Consider the following 24,293-nt stretch of genomic DNA (forward strand, 5'->3'; position numbering starts at 1 on the left):
CTGTAAGAAAATCATAAAGAGAAAGAAAGTGTGAGAAAATATTTAAAAATATTTTAGTATTTTTAAAATTAAAGTCTTTAAAATATACACTATAAAAAAAAATTGATAATAAAACCAATACTTTAACTTGATAATGTTTCACAATTTTTATAGATACAAAGTGAATTTATTTATTTTATGTTTATTATAAGGAAACGTTGCTGTTTGGGATGCTTAATAATTATTTCGGCCGCGTGTTGCTTAGAGCGTTTGCTGGTCGCGGCGTTGAGCATTTTGTTCTCGCTTGATCGAAAAGCTGGCTTTGTTGCGGCGCGCATGACGTCGTTTGTTGTCGTCGCAAAGCTAACGGGTGCCTTGCTCGACTTTCTTCGAATTATATGTGGGATCAAAGGATCGACGGAAAGAAAACTTAAAATTGTCTAGGGAGATAATGACCCGTATTCTGAGATCACATTTAGAGGCGCCTTTAACTAAAAGCGCCTCTAAAAGTGGTTTTATAAAAGTAGTCGTATTCTGAACTCACATTTAAAGGCACTTTTAAAAGTAACAGTCACTTTTAGCCTAAATGTGAGCTTCTATCTCGAAAAAGCTATTCTGAATTCACATTTATAGCACATTTATAGGCTTTTGCTAAATGTGCCGCCAAATGTAGTCTGTAGTACATTTTGCAGCACATTTAGCAAAAATCCAATATGGCGGCACTCATGCGATTTGACAGGTGAGCCTGTATCGCGACTTAAGTAATTAGTAGCGACGTTAATTAATTAAATTTATTTAGAAAAAGGATATACTCGAAGTTTTTAGGAGTAAATAAAACTCCATGTAGCAAAATTAATTGTATTAGAACGATTTTAAAAAATTATAAATTTTGATAATGCGCGTATACAGGGTGCGTATACATCCCATACCTTATGACCCACCCGGGAGACATGGGTAGTTCTAATTATTTCGAACAAGAAAGTCCCATACCATTTTTTAATTTGTGGTTAACCCTTTTGCTACGGCAGTGTTTTCCGTAAGAGCGGTACCGCTGTACGGGCCAGCGTACCGCCGAAGTAGCGCCACTGAACGGACCACTGCGCCGGAAAGTATGCATGTTGTGCTTAGGTAAACTGGTGTTCGGCCTCATATCTTTCTGTGCAGACTTGTCATTCTCCGGATCGTACGCTTCTTTAAGTGTTACACAACAACATATTTTAAGGTTTTCCAATTATTATATCAATAAAAATATATTAAAAAATTTAAAATTACACTTTACAATATCAAATTAAACTTCTCAACAATTTAATTCAGTGTGATAAATCTTGAACCAAAGGTCGACACACAATCCCACATTACAGTTTTTACATTCATACGCAGTTTCGCGTCTTCTGTCGTTCGCATGGCAAACAACACACCTTCTCCTTGGTTTTTTTCCTACTGTCGGTTATTCATCGATCGTTTGCGTTATCGCGGAAAGATAGTTCGGCGTGCCGGCGGTCTCGCGTTATTTTTAGACCCGAGCTGATCGCGATCCTCTGTCAGGCCCCGGGCACGTGCCGTGAACTTGTCTAGCGATGTGCCGTGTTTTAATCCAGCGGCGCATTGTTATGGATCGCGATCGCGCGACTCATCAGCCAATGCCGGGGCCAAACTTACAAGATTACCTTTTTTGGTAGTACCGCGAATTCGCAAGCATTTTCGTGGAAGGAACTTCCGGGAAATCCACTGAGCGTAAAGTCGTCGACGCGAGCGTGTCGGTTTTCGGGAGCGCCGAATTACGAGAAAAAAAACGCGAAAGTACCGGTGTCGTGCGAGCGTATCGCGAGACCGCAAAGTTGCATATTGTTGCACCGTGGCCAGTGCACGGGGTCCGTCCTTCGGAGCCAACGGGATGTAACAAGTCAGGAGGTGTTTTTATCAATAAAGTCCTTTCCTTTTTTATTGTTTTTACACAGATGTCTTAACTTCACTTATTCAAGTCCCTTCTTTTACGTTATCGCGGAGCTTGCCTCCGCGCGGTGTCGGATTGGTAACGGCACGCGACAGATCTCACGTTACGCTACCGTCGCTACCGATCCGTGGGTATTTAACTGTTTTGTTTTTACAATGTCAGCAGATTGCATTTTCGTTACTCGGTTACTGGGTCATGCAATCTGCTGTTCTCGGTATTAAAATCTCGCAACTCTTTGTTTTCGTGGTTTACATTTATTTAATCTTTTCATTTGGTCGAGTTGCTGAGGTAGTGTTGCGAGATCTTACTCCGTATTATTTCGTTATTTGGTTCTTACTTAAGTCTTACTTAAGGCTATTGTTGTATCGGGTTACAACAATATCAAAAGGGTTTGCCGTGCTGACGAAACCGTACTATTGAACTGTACATAGTGTATATAGAAAATTGTAATTAAAGTGTTCGTCCAAATTCACGTTTTTTTTCTTTCGATTACACGCGCGCAAAGTATCCTTGCGAAACACCTACCGATTTATAAGCCGACGGAAAATGTCGTTCTATTAATCTCAGTGAATGATTATTTGACGCTCGATATTGATGATTTCTATGATGGTACTTCCCTAGTATTTCCCTAATTATTTGCAATTGAAATTTTGCCATAGATATTGGTCGTTTCATCTTATACTTGTACAGACAATAAGCGTTCCAGACGCAAATGTCTATCAAATGAAAGAAAAATTTCCGGTACCACTTCAAAGATTTCCGGGTCGAGTTCACAGTGCTTATGACCATATCAGCTTTATCCACTGCACTCATTGAATTATTATAGTCTAACACGCATACAGGTTTCTGGATAACTTGTAACACGGTAATTTCCGGTTCGGATAGCTCGTCGGAAGCCAGGGCACGAGTATAAAGAAAACCGAGACTTGGGTTAATCGAAAAATAAAGAATTTATTATCAAAAGAAGGAAAGAAATATTTAGTTGAAATAATACACTTAATCTACGAAAAGAAAGATATATAAATACAGAAATGAACTTAAGAATAAATTGTCACGAAAACGGCGGTCTGCCGTGAGCTGGGTTCCCAGAGATTGTTAGGGCGGGTCACTTCCGGTCTTATTCTAGGTAACAGACCGCGTCGGTTATACAGGACTCCGAGGGTTACAGGACGGGCCGCTCGGGCCGTGTCGGGCGCACAGGTATCGCGTTCGCGAGTCGGCGGCGCGGATTACAAATCAGGCCGTGAGGGCCGTGTCGGACGCACAGGTTTCGCGTTCGCGGGTCGGCGGCGCGGATTACAAACCAGGCCGTGAGGGCCGTATCGGACGCACAGGTTTCGCGTTCGCGGGTCGGCGGTGCGGATTACAAACCAGGCCGTGAGGGCCGTGTCGGACGCACAGGTTTCGTGTTCGCGAGTCGGCGGCGCGGATTACAAACCAGGCCGTGAGGGCCGTGTCGGACGCACAGGTTCCGCGTTCGCGAGTCGGCGGCGCCGCGACTTACTTCAATCGTGCGTCGGAACGCCAGGGCCGTGCTGGCGCGAAGAAACGAGAGAGAGAGAGTCGGGAGCGCCCGAGTCTCGGAGATGTCAGTGTCAGGGACGGCCGGGAGCGCCCGGTCGAAGGAAGGCTCGGGAGCGCCCGAGTCTCGGAGGTGTCGGTGTCGAGGACGGCCGGGAGCGCCCGGTCGGAGGAAGGCTCGGGAGCGCCCGAGTCTCGGAGATGTCGGTGTCGAGGATGGCCGGGAGCGCCCGGTCAAAAGGAAGGCTCGGGAGCGCCCGAGTCTCGGAGATGTTGGTGTCGAGGATGGCCGGGAGCGCCCGGTCAAAGGAAGGCTCGGGAGCGCCCGAGTCTCGGAGAGGTCGGTGTCGAGGATGGCCGGGAGCGCCCGGTCAAAGGAAGGCTCGGGAGCGCCCGAGTCTCGGAGATGTCGGTGTCGAGGATGGCCGGGAGCGCCCGGTCAAAGGAAGGCTCGGGAGCGCCCGAGTCGTCGAGAGCAAAGTCGGTTTCGGAAGCCGGGTGAGCCCGGTCGAGGGAGTCTTGGGAGCGCCCAAGACCTGGAGGATCGGTTGCTGGGGTGCTCCCCAGCGCGGAACAAGGTGCCTCGTCTGCGCTCGAGGCAGCTTATATACCCGTGTGCCCGGGAGTGGGGGCCCCCACTCCCGAACGGTCGGGTGGCGGTGCGCGGTGTGGGCGGTTGGGCGGCCCATGTCGTTCGTTGCGAAGGGTCCGCGCTACTCGCCGCGGGCGGCTGGTCGGCCCGTGCTTAATGTTAATCGTGGACGGGACCGCGCGATTAATTAGGGCGAACGGTGGTGGTCGCGGCGCGGGGTCTGCAGTTATTCGTGGCCTCAGGCCACATCACCCCCTCTTTTACTCAGAGGCCTCCCCCTGGATCTTTCGGCACATCGTGAGTCTGCCATCGGGGGCGAAACGCAGTAGCCACCTGCCGGTTGCGGTCCGGGCCCGCCACTTCCGGTTGTGGCGGATGGCGGACATTGGCACTGACGTAATTTCGCCGTTTGGGAGCTGTACTGGCACAGCGAGCGGGATGCCTGGCCTCGATGTCCATCCTTTCTCGCGGACGTAGGCGGGTGGTGCTGGCGATGTAACCGCCACTAGCGTTGGCGATGGAACTGCCAGAGGTGTCGGTGGTGGAGCCGCAGGCGTCGTCGTCGGTGGGGCCACAGGTGGCGTTGGTGGTGGAGCCACTGGTGGTGTCGTGGTCTGCCTTAGTTCCAATGCAAATGGCGGCAGTGGCAGAACCGTGGGTGTACTGGTGGTAGTCGACATCCTGGCTGCTGCCGCGAGGCTCACCGTTTCTCCCCGAGCCCTGGTTGTTGCCGGTTCGGTCGTTGCGGCTGCGGTGGCTGGCCTAATGCGCGGCGCCTTCAGCCTGGTTGTTCTGCCGCGCGCTAGCGGTCCTCCTGGCATGGCTGTCAGCCCCGTCTGGCCTCGGTCTGGAATGCTGACCTCGATTCCGGCGATGTTTCTTGGCTCACGTCGGGCCGGTTGGAGAATTTCCATGGCCCGAATCGTTGGTCCCTGGCGTGGTGGCGAGTTTTGCCTGTGCCTCACAGGCGGCTCGGCTGGATCTTTACGCGCCGCCGATGGTTCTGGCGGCTGCGCTTGTGGCCGGCTCGTACCCGGATCTTTTGGCTTGCCTTGGTGGGCCTCGGGCGCCGCCGTCTTGACTGGGCCGCCGTCGGTCCTGCGGTATCCCGAGGTGGATGTGGCGCTCGTTCTGGCGGGCTGCGCCTTCCCGGCTGATCCCTGCGGGCCTGTCGCCGTCGCCTGTCCTGGTCCTTTTCTTGAGCGGGCGACGGTGGTCTTGGTCGCCCCGGCGGCTGAATCTGGCAGAGCCCGCGGACGTCCTTGGCCTCTGCGGGGCGCCTTCGGAAGAGCGGGTGGTGGCTCTTCCAGCCAACGGGTGTGACCCCGTTGACTGCCGTCTCCTCGCTGGACGCTCGTCCCTACTCGTGGCACCGGATAGCGGCGGCTCGGGTCGACCGGCGGAGGCCAGGCCCCTGGCGGCGGGCTGGCTGGCGGCGACTCGCTTCCTTCGCTCAGGCTTCCAAAAAGCTCGTGTATCTTCTCTCGATTAGCCATTGCTGCTTTCGGTCGACTGACTGATGATGGCCGTGGCCGTGAGCGCTTTATATACCCTAGCTGTGGGGCCGTCTCAGTCGGAGATTGGTCGGTTTCTACTGGTGGGGAGTCCGGCTTGAGGTCTTGAATGTGGATGCGCCGCTGCCAGCGCCCTCGGGCGTCGCGGAGATCCACTATCACTGGCGAATGGAATTTGGTCACTGTAAACGGGCCTGAATATTTTGGCGCCAGTTTTGCATTAAAGCCGTCGGTCTTCCGTGACAGCGGGTGCTCTTTTTTCCATACGGTGTCGTTGATTCTAGGTCGCCAGTCTCGTCGCCGTAGATTATAGGCGGTTTCTTGGCGCTGAAATGCTCGAGCTAAGTTAATCCGGACCACTTGAAAGGCCTCGTGCAGCGCGCGCTGAGTTCGGTGCGGCGTTGTCGGTGTGGCGTGCCGGCGGTCGTCGGGATGCGTAAACGCCAATTCGCGCCCATGGTTTAGGAAGGCGGGCGTATATCCGGTTGCATCGTGTTGAGCGGTGTTAAACGCGAATTGTATGGGACCTAACTGCTCGTCCCAGCGCCGGTGATGTCGTTGCGTGTATTGTGCGATCATCGTCTTGATGGTACGGTTAGTTCGCTCGACCGGGTTGCATTGAGGGGTGTAGATAGGCGTCGTACGATGCTGGATGTGCCAGGATGCCAGTAGTCGTTTTAGCAAGCGGGACTTAAACTGCGTGCCGTTGTCTGAGATAATTTGGTTGGGGCACCCATGCCGGTACAGGATTCTTTCTGCTATGGCGGTGACCACCGCCCCTGCAGTTGCCTTGCGTAATGCCTGGAGTTCTACCCATTTTGAGAACCGGTCCTGCATAACTAACAGCCACGTGTGGCCCTTCCGCAAGCGTGGCAAGGGTCCGACCAAGTCCATGGTTACTTGCTGCCATGGCGCCGCTACTGGGGCTGTGTATAACTTTCCGGCTGGCTTCGTAGGTGATACCTTGTAGGCGAGGCAGCTCTTACATTGTCTTACGAAGCGGGTGATATCGCGAAACATGCCTGGCCAGTAGAATAATCTGGCCATACGGGCAATGGTTTTGGCGGTGCCAAAATGTCCTGCGTTAACGTCCTCATGATGTCGAGCTATCGTCCGCTGCCGCTCCGGCCTGGGTACGCATTGTTTCCACTGTGTCGATGGTTCGACTTCTTTGAAATCTAATTCATGTAAGATGTGACGGAACAGGCGCCCCTCTTGTTCTCGGTAGTCGGGGAAATTGGCTGGGTTTTCCCGAATTCCGGCGAGGATGCGTTGGTACCAGTTATCGGAGGTTACTGCCTCGGTGCTGGCCACGATCGGTTGTCGAGAGAGTGCGTCGGCCACTTGATTTGCCGCCCCTCGTCGATAACGCACGTTGAAGTCGAATTGCTGCAGCTCGAACAGCCATCGTCCCAGTCGTCCTGAAGGTTCCTCCAGGCGCTGCAGCCATTTCAATGCCTGGTGGTCGGTGACTACCGTGAAAGAATAACCCTCGATGTATCCACGCATCTTCCGTATACCCCAGACAACTGCCAAACATTCCAGCTCTGTGGCGCTGTAATTTTTCTCCGCCTTGTTGAGTGTGCGGCTGGCGTATGCCACCACCCGTTCTCCCTCCGTCAAGTGCTGTGTTAATACTGCGCCGAGGCCGCTGGTGCTAGCGTCCGTTTGAAGTACAAAGCGGCGGGTGAAGTCCGGGCAGGCCAGTACTGGCGCTGTTGTCAGTGCGGTTTTCAGGCCGGTGAACGCCTTCTCCTCGTCGGGGCCCCAATTCCAACGGGCGTGTTTTCTGGTAAGACGTGACAGCGGAGCCGCGATGCTGGAGAAATTTTCGATGAACCGGCGGTACCATGAAGCCATGCCCAGGAACTGTCGTACTTGGCGGAGGGTTGTTGGTGGTGGCCAGTTGGTTACGGCTGACGTTTTTTCCGGATCGGTGCGTATACCCCGACGGTCAATTATGTGTCCCAGGTATTTTAACTGAGGTCGGCAGAAATAACATTTCTCTGGGTTTAGGCGTAGCTTCGCATCACGCAGGCGCTCGAAAACCGCTCTTAAGTGGTTTAGATGTTCATCGAACGTACGGCTGAGAACGATAATGTCGTCGAGGTAAACCAATGCCCACGGTTCAAATTCGGGACCGATCACTGCGTCCAGGAGCCGCTGGAACGTGGCCGGCGCTGAGTGCAGTCCGAACGGCATAACTTTGAACTGCATCAGGCCTCGGCCGGGGACCGTGAACGCAGTGATCGGTCGGCTTTCTGGTTCTAGTGGCACCTGCCAATAGCCGTCCTTCAGGTCCAGCGTAGTTAGGTATCGTGCTCCCCGCAACTTGTCGAGCGTGGCATTAACCTGAGGCAGCGGGTATGCGTCCTTTTCGGTCACTTCGTTGACCTTACGGTAGTCGATGCAGAACCGATACCGGCCGTCCTTCTTCTTGACGAGCACAATTGGCGAACTCCATGCCCCGCGGGAGGGTTCGATAATTCCCTCTTGCTCCATTCGGTTGACTTCCTGATTTATTACCTCCTGCATGGCCGGGTTGCGTGGGCGGTATCTCTGTTTAATTGGTTGATCGGTTTTCAGGCGTAACCGGTGAGTAATTTTATCGGTAGGCCCGTGCACATCTCGGAACTTGCCAAGTTCTACCTCGAGAAAATGTTTGAGGCGATCTTCCTCCTCTGGTGTTTGCGTGGCCAAACCGGCCTTGTTCAAACCGCATGCTTGTTTCAGTCGGGTGCTGCCAGGTGGGATCCGCAAAGTTAAACCGATCCGTTCCCAGAGATCTATCCCTATGATCATGGGCGTGCGAGCGTGCGGCATAATTGTAAACTCGTGCTGGTACGTCCTCCCTTTATAACAGACTGGAAGTTGCAGACTACCGGCGGTCTCCGTGGTTTCTCCGTCCGCCAGTCTGACCTGCTGTTGATTCGCCCGTCGATGATGGCCCAGGTCTTCGGCCAATCTTGCTACCTCGGCATTGACGCATGACAGCTCGGATCCTGAGTCGAGTAATGCCTCAATTTCGTTGTTCCCGAGCGTAATCGGCAGGTGCGGCCGGGGCCGGAACCTTAATTCTGGCTGGTGCTGGGCCGGTCGGCGTGGTCGACGCCCCCGGCCCGTTGTGCGTTTCCCGTCAACGGATGGCAATCCCTTGTTAGAACGCCGTCCTTGCCACAACGGGAGCAAAACTTTACGGCGGGGCGTCGGCATTCGGCTCTGGTGTGGCCTCGTTGTTTGCAGCGCCAACAGCACTCTTCTCGGCTATAGGCGACGGCGGCGGCTACTGCCGGTGGTCGACTGGCTTGCTGTTTCTCGGTATGTTCCTTTTCCTGGCGTTTGATATCTTCAAATTCGGCTGCCCGGTTAGTGAGGTCCTTCAAGTTGTTCACGTCTCGAATTCGGATGTATAATTTGTATTCGGGTCTCATATTCTCGTAGACGCGGTCTAGTACTTCGTCGGTGGAAAGGTTCCCCGCTCGACGGGCCATGGTTAGTTAAACGGTTCCCCCGCTCGTTGTATTCGGCCGTGTATTTCTCGCGTGAGCTGGGCGCGATATCGGTGGGGCAGATAATAGTTCCGGAAGCTCTCCTGGAAATCGGCCCAACGTTTCCACTGGTCCTGGTTATTTCGGAACCAGAGCAAAGCATCTCCTTTTAACATCTCGGGTAGCCCTAGCAGCAAGAGGTCCCCCGGGTAGCCGTACGCTCGCTGTAATTCCTGGATGCGCTCGAGGAAGGCGAACGGGTCTCTTCCGTCGAAGTGGACGCCCCATTTTCTAATCTGATTGATAACTTTCGCGTGATCGGTCAGGTTGACAGATTCGTCCTCACGCGGGGAACTTGTTTCGGCCCGACTGATGGCGGCACCCTCCATCCGAGCCTCTGGTGCCGGGGCGTGAAGTGGTAACAGTTCTTCCACGTGGCTGAATGCTGGGAGCGGTTGGTGCTGCGGTGTGCCAGCCGCAAACGCATCCAGGTGTTCGGAGGCGTGTAGCTCGTCGTCTGGTACCTCCATGAGGATGGTTGATTGTGATTTGCACTGTGGTTTCGGTGGATCGGTTCTGTTAAGGGCCATCGAGGGCTTATAGTCGGGATTGGTTTCTACAAACCTTCGAAGTCGGTGTCGTAATTGACTGCAAGGCCCGCTACTGTCAATGTGAATTCGCGCTAATTCTTCGGCTAGATCGTTTTTGGACAGTTTGTAAATCCAGCTCTTCATTCGTGTTAACTCGAGTGTCGGTTCGGTCAGGTCCCTGTTCGGGCGCCATGTAACACGGTAATTTCCGGTTCGGATAGCTCGTCGGAAGCCAGGGCACGAGTATAAAGAAAACCGAGACTTGGGTTAATCGAAAAATAAAGAATTTATTATCAAAAGAAGGAAAGAAATATTTAGTTGAAATAATACACTTAATCTACGAAAAGAAAGATATATAAATACAGAAATGAACTTAAGAATAAATTGTCACGAAAACGGCGGTCTGCCGTGAGCTGGGTTCCCAGAGATTGTTAGGGCGGGTCACTTCCGGTCTTATTCTAGGTAACAGACCGCGTCGGTTATACAGGACTCCGAGGGTTACAGGACGGGCCGCTCGGGCCGTGTCGGGCGCACAGGTATCGCGTTCGCGAGTCGGCGGCGCGGATTACAAATCAGGCCGTGAGGGCCGTGTCGGACGCACAGGTTTCGCGTTCGCGGGTCGGCGGCGCGGATTACAAACCAGGCCGTGAGGGCCGTATCGGACGCACAGGTTTCGCGTTCGCGGGTCGGCGGTGCGGATTACAAACCAGGCCGTGAGGGCCGTGTCGGACGCACAGGTTTCGTGTTCGCGAGTCGGCGGCGCGGATTACAAACCAGGCCGTGAGGGCCGTGTCGGACGCACAGGTTCCGCGTTCGCGAGTCGGCGGCGCCGCGACTTACTTCAATCGTGCGTCGGAACGCCAGGGCCGTGCTGGCGCGAAGAAACGAGAGAGAGAGAGTCGGGAGCGCCCGAGTCTCGGAGATGTCAGTGTCAGGGACGGCCGGGAGCGCCCGGTCGAAGGAAGGCTCGGGAGCGCCCGAGTCTCGGAGGTGTCGGTGTCGAGGACGGCCGGGAGCGCCCGGTCGGAGGAAGGCTCGGGAGCGCCCGAGTCTCGGAGATGTCGGTGTCGAGGATGGCCGGGAGCGCCCGGTCAAAAGGAAGGCTCGGGAGCGCCCGAGTCTCGGAGATGTTGGTGTCGAGGATGGCCGGGAGCGCCCGGTCAAAGGAAGGCTCGGGAGCGCCCGAGTCTCGGAGAGGTCGGTGTCGAGGATGGCCGGGAGCGCCCGGTCAAAGGAAGGCTCGGGAGCGCCCGAGTCTCGGAGATGTCGGTGTCGAGGATGGCCGGGAGCGCCCGGTCAAAGGAAGGCTCGGGAGCGCCCGAGTCGTCGAGAGCAAAGTCGGTTTCGGAAGCCGGGTGAGCCCGGTCGAGGGAGTCTTGGGAGCGCCCAAGACCTGGAGGATCGGTTGCTGGGGTGCTCCCCAGCGCGGAACAAGGTGCCTCGTCTGCGCTCGAGGCAGCTTATATACCCGTGTGCCCGGGAGTGGGGGCCCCCACTCCCGAACGGTCGGGTGGCGGTGCGCGGTGTGGGCGGTTGGGCGGCCCATGTCGTTCGTTGCGAAGGGTCCGCGCTACTCGCCGCGGGCGGCTGGTCGGCCCGTGCTTAATGTTAATCGTGGACGGGACCGCGCGATTAATTAGGGCGAACGGTGGTGGTCGCGGCGCGGGGTCTGCAGTTATTCGTGGCCTCAGGCCACAAACTCTTTCTCCTCCGTGCCTGATTACCGTCTTAAATTCTGCTGTATGCATTGTAGAAAGCATGTACACCTCTCTCTTATCCATTCACTTTAAAACTAATAAATTATCGGATGATCTAAATGCAGCCTCTTTCCTTTTCAATCGTTTGTCAATTTTGGGCATTTTCTTTCTCCTTTTCATTACAGTTCCGCATGCATTTGTGCCATTATTATGTAAAAATTTAAATAAAGCGGGACTCGCATACCAATTATCTACATAAAGGGTATGGCTCTTTCCCAGATGCGGATTTATAAGGGTTTCCACTATTGCTCCAGATTTTCCAATGTCTCGATTTTCAGTATCCACCATGGTAGATGATCCGACATACACAATTAAATCTTGCACGAACCCTGTCTCACAGTCCGCCAAAATAAACGATTTTATACCAAATTTGTTTCTCTTTGATGGTATGTATTGCTTAAAAGAAAGCCGTCTTTTATACAGAAGCAGACTTTCGTCAATAGCATAGCCGTTGATAAGGCTGAAATGATTTATTAAATACTTTCCGTAATATTTCAACGACGTTTCATATTTTGTATAAACGATTATTAGTTTGGTCAACATCATCCGTGAAATGTAGCATTTGTAGTAATTTAAAATAACGCTCTCTTGTCATTACTTCTCCAAAAATATCGTTACACAGAAGTTTATCTTTACTTCAGTATTCTGCTAATGATAACTTCTTGTTGCCGGTCATCAATAATGTCACAGCAAAGAAACAATATAATTCGGCTAATACTGTTCCATCTGACATATTTACGTTATTATTATTCTTTCGAGACCAATATTGATTAGATTCTTTTACAATTAACTCTACGAGCTCTTCAGAAACAAAAAGTTGAAAATAATCTACGATTTTTGCAGATTTATTAATATTTTTTTTAATTCCTGAATTCGCTACCGTAAAATTATGTATTTTGGGGACGAATGTGTTCGACGTCCATACTTTACAATTACTGTCATGGGCTTCCATTTCTTCTGCTTCTGATTCGGAAGTACTACATATAGTTCTTCTTTTTCTGTGTGGTATTACATTAATTTGATTTTCATTATCTAAATCACTGGTTGAATCAATTAAGCCATTACAGGATCGAATTCTTTTCGATCTTCTTTGTGCCATTCTAATAAGGGAGGTATAAAAGATCTTATAAAACAAACTAACCAAAGCTCTAAGTAAAATTTTCAAATAAATGTTTGCAAACTTTGGAAACTTAACAGCTGCTATCCAATGTCTTCTAATGATTCAAGGAACTTGTATTGTACTTTTGTACAATACAAACAATTTATTCTCAAATAGAATAAAGAAAAAACTTGTTTTGACGTACAGAATATATATATTTTCAAATATATATATTTCGGTTTCAAAATATACCTATACTTGGATTACTTCAGAACGGTTGAATATTAGCCATTGACAGCTTGAACGAGACTGTAGCGTGATTCTTGCCCCGATTGCTCCAACAAAATTACATGCTTATTATTTACTTGTTTTAAACAAATGCGAATCAACCAGAGAATGAGACAAATGCCATCGATGTACAGTATTCCTAAAGATAAAAACATCGCGGGGCTCATGGTCAAGTGGTATCAAACTGACGTCGTCTATAGGCGACGCTGGTACACACAAGTCGTCGCGCGGATGTTGTCTATGAGCGACGCTTGTAGCGAAAGGATTAAAGACATCACGCGAGCGAGATAATGCGACGACGGGCGAGCGAGCGGTGCGGCGACACGATGCGACCGAAACGATACGACGATGTCGCATTGTCTCGGATGCACGTCATCGTATTGTTTCGGTCGAATCGTGTCACTCGCGCGTCGCCGCACCGCTCGCTCGTGCGTTGTCGCATCGTCTCGCTCTCGGTCGAATATAATAAATTTTTAAACGTTGATTTTTCGCAAATAAACGCCCAAATTAAAAAATAGTATAAGACTTTCTTGTTCGAAATAATTAGAACTACCCATGTCTCCTGGGTGGATCATAAGGTATGAGACACCCTGTACACAGGGTGTCTTAAACATACGTATGGAGCCGGTAAGGGAAGGTAGAACTCGCCAAGACAAAGCGAAAAGTCCTATATTATTTTGCAAAATTCTCAATAATTATTGAGAAAAAAATTAATTTATTTAGCGCAAGAGCGACAAGGAAGCTACGTGTGAGTAAGCGCGACAGACGAGTGGAGCCGTCGCTTGTCGCGCTCACTCACGCGTAGCTTTCTTGTCGCTCTTGCTCTAAACAAATTAATTTTTTTCTCAATAACTATTGAGAATTTTGCAAAATAGTAATAGGACTTTTCGCTTTGTCTTGGCGAGTTCTACCTTCCCTTACCGGCTCCATACGTATGTTTAGGACACCTTGTATAAAAGGTGCCTTCAACCTATGGTGAGTGTCGTAAAAATAATTTTAATTATCTTAAGTTTGTTCTCAGTCGCTTCACTGTTGAACTGATGCACACTAGTGCAATAAGTTGGAGTAAATCAAATATAATTTGTTTTATTCTAATTTACTGCACCAGTAAGTTCAGCTTGCAGCGACTGAAAATAGATTTTTTAATTACCTTAAACATGTTAACCGTGAATATTGTTCACGGAAATTAATTATGCGATCGAAGTTCGGGAAGTAAACGCAGTTCGTGATCGTGATCCACGAGATTTTCGAAATAGAATAAACTCGTTCAAAAGAGTGACGATAAACGTGACTTATTTTTTTAAACTTTACATTTCAAACTTTTTTTCATGACAAATAATATTATGTGGCCAATATTCATAGTTTGTTCTTATTTTAAAGATTGTTTTAAGTACAGTTTTATTTGGTTTTAAACCAATAACAGAATCGTATTATCGTTTTAAGATATTGTTTAAGATAATCTTAAAATAAGAAGTAACTATGAATAACGGTTTATAAAGATATCAATCCCAGTAAAATTTTAAGACGAGCATACGCATGGTTCCAAAGTTTTAAAGAAGTGAAAGTGATATTTTCTCATAATTCATTACTTTTCACATTATTACAGGGATTAATATTGACCCATTATTTAAAAAATAGAAAAAAACAAGAATTTTTGCCGTCACTCTTTATAATAAACGGAAAGTTTGACAAAAATATCGGTTAATTAAAGAATGTGTGCGTTTTTTGATCGCGTTGGAAAAAAAAAATTGTTGCGGCATTATTACAGCCCTGGCGATATTCAAAATTCCCGGCAGCAGAGAAGAGACTGATAACGCGCGATTGGTTGCGCATTTCCAGCCTATCTTGCTTCTTGTTCCTGCAAGTTCGTTGCTAACGGGTTTATTATTACTGCTGTTGAGTATCATAGAGTATCCACGTGCATATCAAAAGAAAACTGGCCATCAGATAGCGGAAATTAGTAATTACAGTTAATTGTTATAAGAATCGTCTACGAGAGTACGCCTGCTTAAAAAAGGGAACAGCCTATTCGATAAGAAAGGCCATAAGGCCATCGAAAACACGATTTACATCCATAATACAGGTAATCTCAAGCCATATCATATCGGTTAGCAACGCACCTAATGCGAAGAATTTTTAATCAAAGCTTCTTAGCTCTAAACTTCGAGCAAAAAAATAATCAAGCTCTTAACAACGGGCTATCTAATAAAATAACTAAGTTCTTAACATTGAACTATCAAATCAAACAATAACTAAGCTCTTAACATCGGGCTATCGATTAATCAAAGAATCAAAACTCTCAACATCGAGCGTATAATTCATAAAATCAGGTGTAAACAGATACCCTGACATTCTATTCTTTCACACTCTTTATTTTCAGGTTAACTGTGCTGTTTTAGTTTATTTTTTAGTTTAACATGCTGAGGAACTCAGATTCTTTATTTTTGATTATAATTTTTAATGATAATATATTATGCTATATTTTATTAAAAATAAAACGAAAATCTTAAATGTAATATAGTTCATTCTGTTATTATTAACTCTCTACCAGCCTAAACAAAAATTAACGTTGATTTCGTCTAAGATCTTACAAATTTGTGAAAATTATTTAATAAATATACATATTTTACAAGTAATAGTTATAAAAAAATGAAGACTTACTTTGTGACTTAAATAACGAAATCTATTTTTAATATTCCGTTTTCTATCACTTGTGTATGCTTGTTTTAACGTAAAAGTTAAAATGTCATGCAGAAATTCTTCTAATTTTGCATTAAAATATGCAAAATTTACGATAATCATTCGATTGTAATCCTTGAAATTCTTATTCCAAAACATCTCTCTAATAAATTTAAGTCAAATTCTTGCATCACCAACAACGTCTTGAACTGCAATCCAATGGTTATTACTTACTTGTTCTATTGTGTACGGCATTCTTAATTTGTAGTCCACAAATAATCCAGTACAAAACGTTCACAACGTGAAATTATTTCGGTGACTAAGAAATTATAACTAGGTACCTAAAGGTACTGCTTTAATTTATTTGGATTAATATATCGAAATATGAAACAGACTTGCCAAAATATAAACATAAAATATCATAAATACTATTCCCATTTCTGTGTTTATTCTTACAATTAGTGTAGAGCAGCAGAACACAGTTGTTCCTCTACTATTAATGTGATCTCTTGTCATCGTACGCTTTCACGAGTTTATTTATTTAATTTATAATTATATAGAATTAATTCGTTATTTACAGAGCAAAACAATGCTTCAAAATTATATTACATGTCCACGATGCAATATAGATATTGAAGTAAAATCAGAAACAGATTCATTTATAATGCATTACACAAATTCCTATTACAAACAAGTACATAAAAAAAAGACAACGAAAAACATGTAATTTTAAATTAAGCGCATTGACGGGAATATGTTTTTTAAAAGTACATTTAGATTTAGTCACGATATGTTGTATAATTTTTTACTTTCTAATGATAAATTCTCCACGGCAAAAACTATTGACAAATATAATGCAAATATCATCCAGTACGGCTGTAGATTGGACTAATTTTTGTCGTGAGGTAAGTGTTGCTGACAAACGTTACATAGTTTATAAAACTAATAGATTTACCTACGTTTTTTGTAAATGGAATATTTTCTTATTTAGAATTGTAATGATCCGCGAATGGTTTTGCAACACCTCCGGCGACCACCGACCGGCTGCTGATGACCGACCACCTGTCCAGCAGAACGACGGGGCAGGCAGTACCCTGCACTCTTTTTTAAACCACATGTGAGTCCGCAAGCAAGCGAAGCTGTCGTTGCGGCTAAGTCCGCTACCGGGTTTACACAAAGAGATTCGGGGTAAGACGCACGGTGATACGCGTAACTCACCGCGGGCCCGTAGCGCGCATCACGATATCCGTCGCCGCCATCCGGGAGAAAAACACGCCGCGCCGCACCGACTCCAGGTTCACCTTTTTTGGTATAAACAGGCAAGCAGCGGGGACCAAGTCACCGTTCCTGGCTGTCCGCTTCGAGCGATCACATCTCCGAAAGGCGAAACTTTTCGCCTACAGAAAAAACGCTCATCTGAACGTTCCTAGGAAGCAGCAGTCCGGGGTCCAGTGTTCCGGGTCTCCGCCAAAAATTCTTGGCCGCTTCCGACTTCTTTTTTTTGCCTCAGGTTTCGAACCTCCGACGGTACACGAGTCCAAGCGTGCTTGACCTCTGCCGAGCGTTCTCAAACACCCGAACCGAGATACCTGTCTGAGGAGTCCGCTCCTTGAGCCCTCCTTACGACCCCCGGTGTTAAGGAATTTTTGTAATTTTCTTTAATTCTTTACAGTTATTTTTCTGTTGGCTTTTTAATTTTATTGACCGGCAAGGGTCCGTTGTTATATTACATATGCAGCAGCATATGTTCGTAACTTTCTTGAAGCTGTACGTGCCGTTTTCTGTCTTGAGAAAGACAAGGCATTTAAAATTGTCTTTCTCAAGACAGAAAACGAAAATTATCCCAAAATTAAATTATACGTAATGTAAAAATATATATTTAAAATATAAGTAACATGAGTATTTAATTTTGATTGTCAAAAGTCGCGAAATGTCTTAAAGTATACGCTAGAATTAATAGCGTACTCTTGCGATATACTTCTATCCTTGTCCGCACGTATAAACACGAACGCGTGCAAGCGAGAGAGCGAAGGTGCGCCTATAATAATTTCTTAGCGTTCACTCATGCTTTCTCTCTCACACGCACGGGTCGCGAGCGGGATAGAGCATGAAAACGCCTCCCACCAAATTTTCCCCCGTCCTCTCGCTCTTTTCGGCGTTCCGCGCCTCACGTACGCGATCTGCGGTGAGGCCTCACGCACACTACCCCACCTCACGCGCGGGAGCCGGCGTCGCCGCAGTACGACAGGCCATTATTGCCGGTCACTGTACCTGGGACTAAGTCCCGGGGAGGGCCCGGCGGGGAGATTCAGTCCTACTAAGAGCGTACAGTACCCTCGGCATCGTACTTTGAGTACAGTTTGTACTCAAGCCGGGGGTACAAGTCCAACCTTCAGGGACCGCGGTAAACAGTTCTTTTCAGGGCTGGAATCCGCGGTACAGGATTTGGCGATCCCGGAGGTGTTTCCTGAGCCCGGCGACCACTTTACCGAGAGGGTGGAATTATTCCCCCCAAGGTGGTAAGGGAAGGCAACCCGGAATTTTAATGCCCGGTCGGCTGGGACCGTAGGGGAGGCTTTTCGACCGACCCGCCATGCCACGTTGGGGGGATCAACCACCGGGGCCACTCGGACGCATTCCGAGGTGGACCCCGTGGCGCGTCTATTTTATCTTGGGCGGAGAGTTTGTGTATTTGCGGCCCTCCGCACATTCTGGTGTGAATGTGCGTGTGTGAATGTGTCCCCGGCCGGATTGCTGGTGGATATTTTTTGGAGACTAGCCAAGGGGGGAGTAGTAGCCCCCCGACCGTGGCTCACGGTGATGTCAGTACCTGACCTCTGTGGCGTACTACGTGGGTGCATAAGTCCAGGCGGTGCCAATAAGTCCTGGCAAAGACCGCAGGAAACCACAAGTTCAACGTGGGAAGTACCGCTCCCGTTGGGCCGTACGGAGTCAATCCAGGAGTTGAAGCCGACACATCCGGGTGGGTGTGTGGAGGGGCGGCAGGCCACCGTTCCCTCATAGCCCCTGTTGGGAGGGGGGCTTGTATGTGTGCCTTGACAACCCAGCGCCGGTAAACGGATGAGCGACATCCGGATACGGAACGCGTTCGTTACCGGGCTGGGGGGGGGATTTACCGGGGGGGTGTGAATAGAGCAGGGTCAGCCCGACAAGCCGACTAGCGGTTTCCACACCCATTATCAAGGCTTTATAACCGAGGAAAAGGAGCACCTGCGCTCTGCCCCGCCATGATGGCCGAACCGGTTCTAAAATACATACATATATGGCTTCACAAAATAAAAGAACCCAGGAGAAGAAGGGCGATTATAAATTGCCGGGAGAAAGAGGCTTGGCCGTTTACACGGCAGAAGCCCGAGAGGAAGTGGTGCCTGTTTTAAGCAGCGCACAGGAGAGCGATGCTGGCTCTCAGGGTAAAAAGGTCGCTGCTGGCTGCTCTTACTCGCCCGCGAGCGACACTGATGGGGAGTTCTTCAAGCTCCCTCGGGTCGTCTGTATGCGGGTGATAAAGCCTGCAGACGCGTCAGCTCTCAAAAATAAAAAGAGAGCTGGCCCAAGAAGCAGAACGCGCTAGTCCTTTGAGATGCAGGTTCCGTTTAAGGCCATTAGGCCTAACGCGAACTCGTCACCTCCTCCGGATAGAAAATTCGGAACCGGGGAACTGGATATCCCCACCATAACGGAGGAGAATGTCCCCGGATTGAATGTGCCGGCGTTTGAGGCAGACACGGATGCGGTGGAGGAATCGGAGGCCTCCAATGTTTCTCTACGCTCCACTGCATCCGGGGCCTTTAAAAGGGCTAAGAGAAACCGGGGAGAGACAATGGGTGCTAAGACCCAGCGCATGTCGTTCCAAGCCCAAAAGGTGGCGGATATCTTCTCCTCCGACGAGGAATTTTTCCTCGACAAGAAGGAGAAAAAAAGAAACAGGGACGCCCCATTGTTACAAGTAAGGGAGTCGCCATCGTCGCGATCAAGCAGAAGCAAAAAGAGCTTCAAATGCTTAAAAATGAGATTGCGACGATGAGTAAGATTGCGGAGGAGGGTTACGATCCCTCCGAATTTAAAAGGAAAAGCCGCTCCAAAATAACGGAACGGCTCCAACAAGAGTCGTCCGAACTCCCGATAGGAGCGCTCGCCGCGGAGATTCTTTAGGCGGCAAAGCAGATATAGGAGGTGGCTCTTAAATCGGGCAAGTTAAAGGGTGGCTTCGTCCGCCTTTTGAGGGAGGCCGCGCTGAAGATCGAGGTCAGCGCAGACACAATAACCCAGAGGGCGATGCCAAAAGAGGACTTCAACGCGCACGAGGTGGAGGAGTTGAGGGTAGAGATGCGTAACTTACGCGAGGACCTCGCTCAGCTCAAAGCAGAGAGAAATGCGCGCGCGACTCCTTTCCCCTCTTCTCCTCCTCTTCTTCTCACCCCTCCTGTCGGTCCTGACAATGTCCCCCAGGACATGGAGATGGAGGGAGGAAACCCCCCGGCGGTCACCCTTCCTTCCAAAAAGGAGTGGCCGGCCGCAATGAGACCTTCCATTAAGAGAGCTAGGAAAGTGTTGCCGGATGACAAGAAACCGGCAGCGACGGCCAGAAGGAGGGAAATTCCCCCCCTTCTTCTACAGAAAAAAAAAAAATGCCGCAGAGTATTGAGAGCCTGATAAATGACAGGCTCTCGAGCTTTGCGGTAATAATAAGGGAGGAGATTCGACGAGCGATGATCTCTTTTTCCCGACGGTCCGACTAATGGTTCTCCTTCAACGAGGCCCGGAGAAACGTGTCCGCGGGGCCCAACACAAGGAATGGCCCTAAGACGCGTCTGGTTTCCGAGAACGGACTCAGGGGGGTGCGGAGGAATGGAAGAAGAAGGCCAAAAAAGCTGAGGCCTTTCCTTCAACCGATTAACCGCCCGCTGGAAAACAGGCGGCGGCGGAGAAGAGGTCCGCTAAGGCTGGACCTTCGTCCTCTCGAAAAGATAAAGCTCCCGAGGCGCCTTCCGTCCATCTTACAGAGACACCATGGTCTCAGGTCGTCTGACGTAAAGAGAAGAAAAAGGCCAGCCAAGCGTCGAAGTCTGCGGCTCTTCTCTCCGCCGCGCTTGCTGCGCGGAAAGAAAAAGGTAAGAAGGATGGGGGAGCTTCTAAAAGTAGTGCTCCTCCTTCTTTCTCTAAAGCGACAGCGGCTGCTGTAAATCCAGGCCTAAAAAAGGCCAAGAGAAGGCGTGCTCCAAAGACCTCAGCCGTCGTCCTCTCGTCTCCCGGCGAGGATACGACAAGTTTATGGCTGAGGTCCGAAGGAACATAAACCTCGCTGAGGTCGGCATCACCGAAAAGATGAGGATGCGCACTACGGCTACGAGAGCTCTCCTAATAGAAGTCCCCGAGTCGGAAAATGAGAGCAAGGCCAATGAGTTGGCCGGCCTCATGCGAGGAGTGCTTAAGGACAAGGAGAACGTCAAGATTTCCTGTCCAACAGTACTGGTGGAAGTCAGGGTTTGGCCTCTAGAGCCGTCTGTCACGCGCAAAGAGGTCATTGACGCACTGACAAACAGGGGGCTCATGCCTGCCAAGAGAGATCTAGGCAGGATACGTGAGGCCATTCCGAGGCAAAATGGGCAGCCTGTGGGCGCAGATGCCGTTGGTCGCGGCCAAAAAGGCGTCGAGGGATAAAACCCTCGACGTCGGCTGGACGAAGGCCAAGGTGGCTCTTCTCGATCCGCGCTCTCTCCGGTGCTTCAAGTGCCTGGAGCGCGGCCACACCCGGGAGTTATGCCTGAGTCCGACTGATAGGTCGGACAAATGTTATCGGTGTGGTGGCCGCGGACACGTGGCCCGAGCATGCACGGCCTCCCCCCGATGTCCGATCTGCACGGATATCGGGAAAAAGGCCGATCACGTTCTGGGTGGTGTGGCATGTGCCACCCAGAACAAAAAAGGGAAAACAACGGTAGGGGAGAAAACAACTCCCCCTTCAGTTGCTGACGGAGCGCCCATGGAGGTGAACACACCGACCACTTCCGGGGTAACATCTCACGGCCGCGGTCTTTAGGAGGAAGGAGATAGGATCGCTAAGTAATGGCCCTGAGATTGTTAAAGGTTAATTTATGCCGCTCCCGCGCAGCGCAGGATTTATTCCTGCACACGCTTGCGGAAAGTGGCTGCACAATAAGGGTGGTCTCCGAGTCCCATCGTGTTCCCGATAACCACCCGTTGTGAGTGGGGGACCGTCTGGGGTCGGTGGCCATCACCTGGAGATGGTGGCGGAACGCTCCATCTTGAACTCCGCTCAACAGGTATGTTGCCGCGCATTGGGGGCTCGTGGCTGTTATAGGTGTATACCTGCCGCCATCGGGCTCCATAAAGGAGTGCGAGGAGTGGCTGGAGAATGTCGGGGCTTGTATCGACAGACTTCGGCCACTCTCTGTCCTGGTTGCCGGGGACTTTAACGCGTGGTCCACCGCGTGGGGTTCCCGATAAACCAATAGGAGAGGGCCTCTCCTGGAGGCCTGGGCATCGGGTAAAAATCTGGTGCTCATAAACCAAAGCAGTGTGCCCACATGTGTGAGGCCGCAGGAAAAGTCTATCATAGACTTGACATGGGCCACTTTTGCGGCTGCTAATATGGTAAGAAAGTGGAGAGTGGCTACGGAGCTCGAGCATTTATCTGATCACAGATATATTATGTTGGAGCTCGGGCTCCGGGCCACCTCCACTAGAGCGAATCGCCCCGATGAGGAGAAGAGATGGGCCATCCGGAGTGTGAGGGAGGACGTATTTGAAGCCTCCCTTGAAGTCTCCGGATGGAGCAAAGACAGTCGGTCTCAGAACCTGCCGTTAGCCGTGCAGGAAGAGGCTGACTGTCTCATAGATGCGGTCACCATGGCCTGCGACGCCTCAAGGGTCCGGCGCGGCCCGCGACGCTCTACCTATTGGTGAAGCAAGGATATCACGGAGTTGCGCCGGGAGGCAACTTGCAGGCGCAAAGTGGTGACTCGCAGCGGGGACGATTCGATTCAGAGGGCACCTGTCTTGGAGGCCTACAGAGACGCCAGAGCGAAACTGCGGTCCGCAATTAAGAAGGCAAAGGCGGAAGCATGGGAGGACCTAATCCGAGAATTGGATAAAGATTCGTGGGGGCTAGCCTATAAAATAGTTACCAAGAAACTAAGAACGGCAGCCCTCTCGGTGACCGAGACGCTGGAGCCGGACTTCGTACGGGGGGTGGTAGACACACTCTTCCCAGAAGCCCTTCCGGAAGCGGAGTCCGGCGGTCCTCCCTACGGTTTGCTGCTTAATGTAAACGAGGAGATTCCTTCTTTGGAAGAGGGGGAATTCCTAATTGCTGCGGGCCGCAGTTTCAGAGGGAACACGGCATCTGGACCTGACGGAGTCCACAAGAAAGCGTGGGCCCTGTCTCTCCAGGTGGCCGGAAAGGATTTGAGGCACCTGTTAAATAGGTGCCTCAAAGAAGTTTTTCCTCAGCAGTGGAAGCAAGCAAAGCTGATACTGCTGAGGAAAAAGGGCAAGGAGGAGGGCTTACCCTCCTCCTACCGGTCTATATGTCTGTTGGACGAGGCGGGAAAACTTCTAAAAAGAGTTATTGCAAACCGCCTCGTCCAGCATCTAACGAAGAAGGACCCCAATTTGAGCCCGGCTCAGTTCGGTTTCCGAGAGGGACTCTCGACAGTGGATGCCATTTCACGTTTAAGGTCCCTCTCGGAAGAGGTGACGTCCCAAGGCAGGGTAGCACTTGGTATTTTGATAGATATATCAAATGCCTTTAAACTCCCTCCCTTGGGACATTATAGAGAAGTCGCTTCGGCAGCATGGGGTACCGCTGTACCTGCGTGCTGTCGTGGGCGACTATTTTGCGGGCAGAAGGTTTGCCTACACTGACCGAGAAAGTCGAACGTGCGAGAGACCTCTATACCGCGGAGTGCCCGGGGTCCGTGTTGGGACCCCTTTTGTGGAATCTGAGGTACGATGCAGTACTGTACACGGCGCTACCCTCCGGTTGTCATATGTCGTGTTACGCCAATGACACAATTGTCTTGGCCGGGGAGGGAGCAGTTGGCGCGAGGCCCTTGCACAAGCGGAGATGACCTCCTGGGCCGTCATCTTAGCCATCAGAAAGATGGGCCTAGAGGCGGCGCTGGAAAAGACGGAGGCCCTGTGGTTCCATGACGGAACCCAGGGCTCACCGTCGTTAACAGTCGTAAGGATCGACATGGCGGAGATAGTGCCTAAGTCCACCGTCAAATATCTGGGCCTTATCCTGGATGAACGGTGGACTTTCCGCAGGCACTTTGCCGCGACCGCGGAAAAGTTGGCGTTCAGCGCAACTGCTCTGAGGGGTATACTTCTAAATATTGGGGGTCCCAGCGGGGTAGCTAGGCGGCTGTACGCAAATACGGTGCGGTTTATAGCCATGTATGGCGCGCCTGTATGGGCAAATAACCTGGCATTGGCTAAGGATAGTCGTGCCCTCATAGAGAGGGCATTTCACCTGGCCAATGTCAGGTCGGCGCGCGTATACCGCACCGTGTCGAGGGCAGCCGCCGCGATATTGGCGGGAAATCCGCCGTTAGATCTGACGGCTGTAGAACACTCCTGAGTGCATACAAGCACTCTTGAGTTCAAAAAGAGGCACAGGGTGCGGCTGACTCCGGCGATTAAAAACCGAATAAGGTTGCACCACCGTGCCGAAACGATAAAGGAGGGTGAACTCGACTCCGTGCCCAATTAAGGATGGAGAGCGGGCGCGTTCTTGAAGCCATCGAGCCGATTCTAAGGGGCTGGCTCAATTGCCAACAGAGAAGG

The 24,293-nt window shown here is 50.1% G+C and overlaps 1 protein-coding gene and 1 pseudogene across 1 annotated transcript in view; both read right to left on the reverse strand.

Moving 5' to 3' along the window:
• Window positions 1–24,293, reverse strand: part of LOC139112633 (uncharacterized) — a 154,041-nt gene that overhangs the window by 543 nt on the left and 129,205 nt on the right. The window lies entirely within an intron of this gene.
• On the reverse strand, window positions 7–13,113 carry LOC139112632 (piggyBac transposable element-derived protein 4-like; annotated as a pseudogene).

Source organism: Cardiocondyla obscurior, unplaced genomic scaffold (assembly GCF_019399895.1).
Source record: "Cardiocondyla obscurior isolate alpha-2009 unplaced genomic scaffold, Cobs3.1 scaffold38_0_513239, whole genome shotgun sequence".
In the NCBI taxonomy this organism is placed as follows: domain Eukaryota; kingdom Metazoa; phylum Arthropoda; class Insecta; order Hymenoptera; family Formicidae; genus Cardiocondyla; species Cardiocondyla obscurior.